The sequence below is a fragment of the Adiantum capillus-veneris genome, chromosome 2 (assembly GCF_014529385.1).
Source record: "Adiantum capillus-veneris isolate H3 chromosome 2, ASM1452938v2, whole genome shotgun sequence".
In the NCBI taxonomy this organism is placed as follows: Eukaryota; Viridiplantae; Streptophyta; class Polypodiopsida; order Polypodiales; family Pteridaceae; genus Adiantum; species Adiantum capillus-veneris.
In genome coordinates, this window is record NC_140932.1 from 140,790,456 (window position 1) to 140,801,551 (window position 11,096).

Below are 11,096 nucleotides of genomic sequence, written 5' to 3' on the forward strand. Positions count from 1 at the left end.
AAGGCAATTGATTGCAAAGAAGATGCAAATAATGTAGACTTGATGTGCTTCCAAGGATGTGTATAGATTGAGGATGATGCAATGCCTCCTTGGGAATAATGGACTTCTCCAAGCATATGGGAGAGATGTTTCTTCAAACAATGCCAAGATGCTATTTATCCTTCTGATGTTGACTGCTTTGGATGCTTGTGAATGCATCAACCAATGGAAAATCCTCTAAATGGGTGGGTGCTACAGATGTCTGTCTGCTACACTGTAAACACCAACCAACCGAGTTACTAGGTCCCCTTACTCCTATCGTAAAAGACCAACCTTTGTGATGACTCCACCTTGCAAGAAAGTACAACCACTCAAATAGGCCTGCCGTGAAAACATTGCATGTCACATGCACATCTAACCATATGTGCATGTGGACATAGTATTCTACTTCTAGGGTTTAGCACAACTTAGGAATTGTTCTAGCACCTTTGTGAGCTTGTTCCCAAGCCGTGCATGTTCAGGCACTTGGTGTAATTGCATACCCTCTAATCACAACCATTAGTATCCAGCATGATTCCTTTTTTCCCAGTTTTGCACCCATTCCTTCTTCTTTGGTTCTTTCCTTGAGTCTACAAAGCTAGAGCACACACAGAGCTCTCATACCAATGTTAGGGGTAGTGCACATAAGCTCTTATACCAATGTTAGGTGCAATGGAATATCAATGGTGAACAAAAAGTACACACATTGCAATAACTCAATGCAGACTCTATGGACTTGATGGATTATGGTAGCCATGGTAACTCCTCCAAAAGAGGCACCTTCGGGGCTGATTTGATGCACCTAAGATCCTCCTCAATGTGGGCAATGTGGATGGCCACCACGGGTTGAATAGAACTCCCGTGTGAGAGGGATGAAGAGATGATCTCAACAATGCCAATGATGAACAACAACTCAATGCCGGCAAGGGAATCGCCAAGGTGAGGCTTGATGGGTTGTGCCTACATACTGGATTGCAATAGGAAACTTTCAAGGTGGTATGCCACGATGACCCAAGAAAGGCAAACAATGGCATTCTATCATAACCTTTTCCGCAACATCATTTTCCACATTAAATAGCTGTCTCGTATGGAATAGCCTGTATCTATCTCCCCACTTTGTAGTTGGGAGAAGAAATCGAAGAATCTGAGTATGTGGTGTACTGGTCTACCATATCCTTGAAGCTTCTATGATGTATCATGGAAATCGCTAAAACCAAGGGCTTGCGAGACAGCCGTCTGCCACCACATTTTTTTTGTCCCTGTACATGGACTATCTGAAAGTGAAACTGTGACATAGTATTTGCCCATCTCATTTGCTTTTTTGATAGCTTCTTATGTGACAAGAAGTAGAGTAAATTCTAATGGTCAGTGAAAACCGTAAAGTCAACTCTGAGTAGAAAATGGCACCACTAAGTAAGAGCATGGATCAGTGCCAAAAGTTCTTTCTCATGAATCTGTGCAACACGCTAAGGACATGAAAACATTATGCTCTCATAAGCTATCACATATCTCCTACTCTATTTGGTATGTATGTTGATGAGGCATTTGATTACAGTGAGACAGAGAGGGTGATAGAGGTGCCCAACTAGCACAAATGTGGATACCATTGTTGTTATATGACTCACCAGAGGGTATGCAGTGACATTTGGATGCACTACATAGTTTTGGAGAGGATAGTGGATTGTCGGTAAACCTTGGTAAAACCAAGGTTATGGTGTTTAATACCACACCGAATGGATTAAGAGATCAACACCTACTTTCACATACACTAGACTGAGCAGCAAAGAGCTTATGCGGCTTTGGGAGGCTTTGAGAGGATGTGTTCACTGGTTTATTTCCAGGAACCTCGGACAACGTTATGGCTCTTTGATACTATGGTGGCATCAGCTATGTTGTATGGGGTGCATGTTTGGGGACCATTTGTAGGCAAGGATGGTTGGAAAAGTATGGAGAGGCCCTTGGTATATATCATCTCTAGATTTACGGTAATTAATTGCAAAGAAAATGCAAATGGCGGAGACCCAATGTGCTTCCAAGGATGTGTACAGATTGAGGATGATGCAATGCCTCCTTGGGAATAATGGACTTCTCCAAGCAGATTGGAGAGATGTTTCTTCAAACAATGCCAAGATGCTATTTATCCTTCTGTTGTTGACTGCTTTGGATGCTTGTGAATGTATCAACCAATGGAAACTCCTCCAAACGAGTGGGTGCTACAGATGTCTGTCTGCTACACTGTAAACACCAACCAACCGAGTCACTAGGTCCCCTTACTCCTATCGTAAAAGACCAACCTTTGTGCTGACTCCACCTTGCAACAAAGTACAACCACTCAAATAGGCCTGCCGTGAAAACATTGCATGTCACATGCACATCTAACCATATGTGCATGTGGACATAGTATTCTACTTCTAGGGTTTAGCACAGCTTAGGAATTGTTCTGGCACCCTTGTGAGCTTGTTCCCAAGCCGTGCATGTCCAGGCACTTAGTGTACTTGCATACACTCTAATTACACAACCATTAGTATCCATCATGATTCCTTTTTTCCCAGTTTTGCACCCATTCCTTCTTCTTTGGTTCTTTCCTTGAGTCCACAAAGCTAGAGCACGCACAGAGCTCTCATACCAATGTTAGGTGCAGTGCACATAGAGTTCTTATACCAATGTCAAGTGCAGCGGAATATCAATGGTGAACAAAAAGTACACACACTGCAATATCTCAATGCAGACTCTATGGACTTGATATATTATGGTAGCCATGGGTAACTCCTCCAAAAGAGGCACCTTCGGGGCTGATTTGATGCACCTAAGATCCTCCTCAATGTGGGCAATGTGGATGGCCGCCACGGGCTGAATTGAACTCCCAATTTGAGAGGGATGAAGAGATGATCTCGACAATGCCAATGATGAACAACAATGGAGCACTCAATGCCGGCAAGGGAATCACCAAGGTGATGCTCGATGGGCTGTGCCTACATACTAGATTGTGATAGGAAACTTTCAAGGTGGTATCAATGCCACGATGACCCGAGAAAGGCAGACAAAGGCATTCTATCATAACCTTTTCCGCAACATCATTTTCCACATTAAATAGCTGCCCCGTATGGAATAGCCTGTATCTGTCTCCCCACTTCATAGTTGGGAGAAGAAATCGAAGAATTTGAGTATGTGGTGTATTGGTCTACCATATCCTTGAAGCTTCTATGCTGTATCATGGAAATCGCTAAAACCAAGGGCTTGCAAGACAGCACGTCTGCCACCACATTTTTTTGTCCCTGTATATGGACTATCTGAAAGTGAAACTGTGACAGAATATTTGCCCATCTCGTTTGATTTTTCGATAGCTGCTTATGTGACAAGAAGTAGAGTAAACTCTAATGGTCGGTGAAAACAGTAAAGTCAGCTCCGAGTAGAAAATGGCACCACTAAGTAAGAGCGTGGATCACTGCCAAAACTTCTTTCTCATGAATTTGTGCAACACGCTAAGGACATGAAAACATCATGCTCTCATAAGCTCTCACCTATCTCCTACTCTATTTGGTATGTATGTTGATGAGGCGTTTGATTACATTGACAGAGAGGGTGATAGAGGTGCCCAACTAGCAAGAACGTGGATCCCATTGTTGTTATACGTTGATGATATTGTGTTGATCTCTGACTCACCAGAGGGTATGCAGTGACATTTGGATGCACTACATAGTTTTGGAGAGGATAGTGGATTATCGGTAAACCTTGGTAAAACCAAGGTTATGGTGTTTAATACCACACCGCAATGGATCAAGAGATCAACACCTACTTTCACATATGGTTAGGAGATTGTGAAGTAATTAGATGCATACACTTACCTTGGGGTAGTCTTCACTGGACCGAGATATTCTCTGCGGAGAGCAACAAACACTAGACTGAGTAGCAAAGAGCTTATGCGGCTTTGGGAGGCTTGGAGAGGATGTGTTCACTGGTTTAGTTCCGGGCAACTCAGACAAAGTTATGGATCTTTGACACTCTGGTGGCATCAGCTATATTGTATGGGGTGCAGGTTTGGGGACCTTTTGTAGGCAAGGATGGTTGGAAAAGTATGGAGAGCCCCTTGGTATATCTATTATCTCTAGATTGATTGGATCCAAGGCCCCTGTACCACACAATATCAATCGAGGAGCTAGCTACTCCCCCCTATGGAGATCAAGGTGCTTACCAGACCAGTCTCCTTTGTACACATCCTATGGGATACTACTAGAGATAGATATGCTAGATTGGCCCTTGACTCTTCTAGACTGTTTTTCTATAGGGGGATACATCATGTTGGTATGCACAGATGACATCATGGTTTCAAACAAAGGGCTTCACCATGGATAGGCTGCTTTTTTGAAAGTTGCTTCTATGACAAGAAGTAGCGTAGAGTCTGATGATCAGTAAAGACCATGAAATTGACTCTAGTAGATAATGTTGCCACTGTGAATGGCACTGCCAATAGCTCTTTCTCATAAATTTGTGCTACCAATTCTGGCCTTGAAAACATTCTACTTTCACATGGCTTTATTGCATCAAGACTGCTCCCAGACTACGACCACAAGCATCACAATAAACTTCAAATGGCTTTTGCAAGTCTGGCAAATCCAACACTGGTCCAGTAGTCAATTTTTCCTTCAGTGTCTAAAAAGCAGTCACCTAAGAAAGGGACTCCTTTCTAAGTCAATAAGTGCAAAGGCGAAGCTATCTCTGCAAACTTTTAAATGAACCGCCGAAAGTAACACAAGCCCAAAACGCTTCTAGCTTCATGAACATTCTTCAAGTCAGGCCAATCGTGGATAGCCTCAATTTTGAGACCGGGTCCATCTATACTCTTACTACTACTGAGACGATGTGTCCCAAGAAATGTATCTTCGGCAAGAAAAACTTGCCCTTTTTGGCATTGATAACCAAGCTGTGAGCACGCAATGCTTGAAAGATCTATAGTAGATGGTGTCGATGTTCTGCTTCATCCTTGGAGAAAACTATAATATCATCAAAGAAAGTGCCCACACAAGATCGATGTTCTAAAAAATCCTATCCATCATCGGTTGAAAGTAGCTGGAGCATTGGTAAGTCCGAAAGGCATCACCAAAAATTTGAATAAACCAAAGCTTGTCTGAAAGGCTGTCTTGTAGACATCTCTTGGAGTGATTCTTATATGATGATATCCGCTTTCCAAATCAATCATGCTAAAAAAAGAGGATCCCTGAAGTCTGTCAAGAATATCATCGATCCTTGGAATCGGGAATCTATTCTTGATGGTGATTTTATTGAGAGCTCTATAGTCAATGCACATTCTCCAAGATCTGTCTTTCTTTAGTACCAATAAAATTGGAGAACATTAAGGTGAAGTACTAGGCTAGATGAGACCCTTTTGAAGAAGGTCTTTCAGTTGGTTCATGTTTTCTTCATTCTAGGCTCGGCTAAACGATAAGGTCGGTTCAATGGTGGGGTTCTAGGAATCAAATCAATAGTGTGGTCCTCAGGACGAGATGGAGGTATCTCGCGTGGCAGACCTTTTGAGAAACAATCAGCATGTGTGTGCATAAATTCTTATCGTTCTTTGTCCAATTCAGACATGCTCACTCGTTGTTCATCATTCAATTATTTCAAATAGATCGAGTAAACAAAGAAACTGGATTTCATTAATTTTGAAATGGTCGAAGCTGATACAATAGGGACGGACTTGCCCTTCAATTTTACATCAAGTACAAATTTTCTGCCCTTCTCATTGGTCAAGGTCACTTTCTTGGCCTGATAGTCCGACCAAAGTGTTATTCTTATGGTACCAAGGGATTCTTAGCAGGACGTCACTCCCTTCCAAAGGCATGATGTAAAAGTCCTCATGCCCTAAATACCCTTGATAAGGCAAACGAAGCTTGCCAATGATAGGTGTAATGGCTACATCCCATTTGGGTGCCGCTAGAACTGGCTCTATTGGTGGCCCCATCCTGTTGGGCATAATCTCAAGTCAATCTGCCAATTCAGGTGAGATGAAGATGGCCTTGGCTCCTCCATCAAAGAATATGAGGGCTTCTTGATCTTTTACTTTGTCCCATGCATGGCAAAGTTCCGTATTTCATCCACCCAAAATAAAATGTCATGGTCTTCTTTCTTTACCTGCAAGATTAATCCTTTTGAGATACAAAAATTAAATCTAAAATTTAGGTACAATAGAGAGCTTGCTAGAGCTGCAAAATTGGAAATAGCTGGATTCCCTGAAATGCACCAAGCCACTATATGTTTGTTTCTCATTGAACACTGAAGTATGAAGGGTCATCGGTGGGACATTTGGAAAGATCCCTATTCATTAATGTGATTGTAACTCGCTCTAGCTTCTTCTCTTTAAGAATCTCACACTCATCTAGCTTCAAAACAAAATGTAGAACACCACCTATCTCTTCAAATGTGATATTGTAGAACTCTACAGTTCTAGTTTGCAAAAAGTCAGGTCCATGAAGATATTGTTGTACTCATCCTAAGTGACAGTAGTTCACTGTGAGCTATAAATATCTTGATTATGAAATGGACATCCAATGAAGTCGGTCTGTTCATTATTGGGCTGGAGTCTTTCCTTCCAAACACTTGCAGCTTTTGGTAAAAGCTTAGACTTTATTCCCTTCTTCACAAACATGGAAGAGATAGACTATTGAATAGCTGAGTAACCTCTTTTACTAATGCCAAGGGAGTCCAATGTACCCTGTATTTGCTTGGCAGGCACTGCATTCTTTGAAATGAATCTGTAAAACGATATCCCGTTGCAAAACCATAAACATTTTGTCATGCATTATATCCTTTGCAAGACCACTAGTTATCAATGGCTTTAATTGCTTTCCTACATTGGCCTTCGAGTCTATGTTTTCTTTGTCTGGATAGATAGAATCTCTACAAGGAAGCATAACTAACATAAGCAAAAACTTAGATTAGTTTAAATTAATTAGACAGTTTACAATGCTCATCTCAATGCTTGGATTATTTTCTTAAGGCCGCCAGAGCCTACCTTAAACGTTTCAAGATTCCATAGTTTCTTCTTTCGCACATGAGTGCCTAACATTGTCTCTTTGTTTTGTAATGACCTTACCTTTGTTCACAAGACCTGTGATTCTTGTGTGTGCTGCATTACAGTCTTTTGGTCCTCATAATGCAAGTTTGAAAGTCTCTAAATCTCATTTTCTTGGTGCTTCACCATGTCTTTATAAGTTTCTAATTTATTGTTTAGCGCTTTACAGAAGCCAAGCAATCCAATTTCTCCATTACCTGCAAAGGTCAATAAGCTAGTGGGCTTTGAAAATACAGGGAAAGCATTGTTCATGGGATTCAATGGATAGAGTGAGACTTTTGTCCAAATATCTAAGTGTTTTGCTCCCTCTGCTTTGAGTCTCTCTATCGTGATCGGTGTTGCTTTGATGTTAGTTTTGCCTCGCTTACACAATGGAGTATATTGGGGATCCAGGTCAATGTGTAGATGATAGAAGGATCTTTTAAGGAGGAAATTTGTGGGCGTGGAAGAAGAAGCCATGTATGCAAGAGTGCAAGAAAGGGAGGATTTATTTGAGATTAGTGCACAAACAGTGAGAGAGTAAGGAGAGAGTAGGTTTGGAAGGATACGTCCCGTTTCCTTTAGTCATACATTCCACGTATAGAAAACTCCCTCCAATTATAGGACGTTCATTAAATGCAACTGAAAATGATTTATTCTTCAATCATCACAATCATTATGATGCTATGGCAAGAATCTAGTTGTAAGTGTACTTTTTGGTTATTCCAAGTTTACAATTGCTTTTACCACACTTGTTTTCTAGAGAGAGAAATTCAAAATTCTATTTTTCTTAGAAGGCCCTCTAAATGACCTTCGAAATTTCCTAATGATGATTACGCTATTGATCTAGATTTTAGAAATGTGATTTCAGCCCTGGCATTAGGGAAGAAAGAGGAACCATTTACTTTACAAGATGGTTATCTTCTCTATGGCAATAGACTATGCGTTACTAACTCACTACGTGAGAAAGTAATGCATGAATCTCATGCTCCTCGTTATGTAGGGCATAGAGGGATTTAGTCTACCCTAAAAGGGATTGAAACATATTTCTATTGGCCTGCCATGAAAGCAAACATACAAGAGTATGTTTCTAAATGTGTAGTATGCCAAAAGACGAAGTTTGATAGATGATAGCAATTTGGATTGCTTCAACCATTGCCAATCCCTAATTCACCATGGGAGAGCATATCCATGGATTTTATCTTTGGATTGCCAAAGTCTATCCATGGGAATACGGGGATATGAACGATAGTAAACAAGTTCAGCAAACAAGCTCATTTTATACCTCTCAAAAAGACTATTAAAGCCCATCAAATGGCAACCCTCTTCATCTCACAAATCTTCAAGTACCATGGCTTGCAGATGTCCATAGTGTCGAATAGAGATCCTAGAATGACCAATAATTTTTGGAAGGGTCTCTTTGAGAATTTAGGGACAAGGCTAAACTTCTCTTCGGCCTATCACCCGCAAGCGGATGGGCAAAGTGAAATAGCTAACCTAACAATTCTTGATCTACTAAAAGCCTACGTAGCGAAAGTAGATCAAAGGTCCCAATGGGAGAAGTACTTACCCTTAGTGGAGTATGCCTACAATAACACTGTACATACTCCACTAAGGAAGAGGGGGACGTTGAAGTGGAAATGGGGGAAGGATGGCGCGGGAGGCACGAGGAAGTAAATCCACTAATCCTGTGAGCTCCCCAACCTGCCAATCCCAAGATCAAGATGGGATCCTTGACAGGTCTCTAGGCCTAATAAAAATCGCAGTCTCTAAACAAGAAAAATCCAAGAAATAGACCTTTACAGTTGACAATGGCTTTGGTCTATAGCCCTAGACGAATACCCAGTCCTGTCTCACAGCGGAAACATGACAACCTCTTAAAAAGTCCAAAACTATTTTGGCCCTATAACTTCCACAAGTTGGGCTAAGGTATCCTCAACCAACGCTTTTTGTTCCCTAACATTTGTGAGGGCATAGCTGCTGGTGGACTCCTCTTCCAAGTGAAGAAGTTTTTTAAACGTTTTTAGTGCACGGGGATGGATAGTTACCTGACTAATCAGGTCCACCCGTCTATGATTGACAACCTTAGTCACTCCCCACTTACCACCCCATACTCACACATTATTCTTTTGTCTTTTAATTACTATCACATTGTTTTAACATTTAAAATAATGGTTTCTTTTAACTTTCTGTCACAGTGATTCCTTCAATCAAATATTAAAGACAACATTAAAAACCATTCTTTTAGCAAACAAACATCTTCAAACTTAAGACAGGGTACTGTCAATCAAAACATTGTTCATAATAACCATGACTAGTACTCTTCTTGTCGCAAGACCACTTAAGGGTGAAAAACGGCACCCATTCCTTGTTCACAATCCGGGGTGGATAAGCCCCCACCCAAGGTTCGGGGTGCCCATACACCAAACCAGTTGCCCATACAAACCGGCGGCTCCCCTAAGATAAAAGTGATATCCTAACTTATGTAGAAACATCAAGACATGACACGGAGTAGAAAATCATCGTTCATGGGGGTAACCGACTTATCTGTGTGGCTGGAAAGCCATCATTATTCATCAAAATATACCAAGGAGTCGGAGGTGTCTTGAGACAAGCTGTCGTAAGGATAATCAATCATTTCTTTCTTAATTTAACCAATTTTAATTCAAACAATTGATTCCTAATTTTACAAGCAAATGCACGTTAGTTTCTTGGAGATGTCTTCTATTTCAACCAGTTTTACTTTTCCTAATTTCTTACTCCCTCTTTACGTAGGCAATGTTAATAGTTAAAGAACTTGAATTAACTAAACTTAATTATAACCAAGACCCACCTTGGACTGATCTGGCATTTGTTGTAGCACTCGGGCCTCTACACTCTCATCACTAGGCCTAATACTAGGCCCGGCTTCGTCGCCGTGCGACGTTCTAGTTCTTTTTGGAGTTCCGTCCTCATCATTAGATATAGGATTTTCGTCGGTCCTTTTAGGTGCCTTAACTTCTTATCCTTTTGAAAAAGGACATCTAATCATTAGGTAAATTATCCAAAAGCTAAACTCAACCTTTGTATTCAATCTGAACCCAATCAAGGTTAAATTAGTAGTTTTAATTGGTAAATTATTGACCTAGTAATTTCTTATTTGCCTATATAGATATAATAACTTTTCCCAGAGCTTCCCTAAGGGTTTCTAAGCTCTCCTAATTTTCTTATAATTTTCTATATCTTTTTCTAATTTTCCCATCAAATTTTAAGCTTGGAATTTGTTTATTTTGAGCTTAATATTTATTCCATTTATTTTCTCGTAAAGATTTCATTTCCTCAACTTTATATCACTCATTTACACATACTCTAATTTTCCTAGAAACTTTTGACCGCAAAGCGTATTTATTTGAATTAATATTTAGCTAAAAATAGAACTTTTGGTGATTAATAATTTCCTAACTAACTAATTAACTATGGTATAATTATCACAAGTAGATAATGATATTTTTGACCCTCGATAATTATCTTATAGTTCTCCAACTTGATTGTCTAATTTTCCTCTTTCTTTTTCAGCTATAATTGATATAGTTTGACTTTGATAAATATCTAAATTAATTTTCTAATGTTAAGATACTTATCACGGCTTCTTTATCATGTAATCTAACTTTGATAAATAGAATCTAGTTATCTAACATGATTTACTAGTTTTCCAATCTAATTTTTAGTTAGAATTAGTATAATTTTAATTTGATAAATATTTTATATAAATGTAATAACCTTAAGATAATTATCACAGCTTTTTTATCATGTAATTTAACTCTAATAAATAGCATGTAATTTTCTAACATAATTTACTAATTTTCACATTTAATTTTTAGCTAAAATTAGTATAATTTGAGTTAGATAAATAACTATATTAATTTTCTAGCCTTAAGATACTTATCATAGCTTCTTTATTATTTAATCTAGCTCTCATAAATAGCATGTAATTATCTAACATGATTTACTAATTTTCAAGTTTTAGCTAGAATTAGTATAATTTGACTTA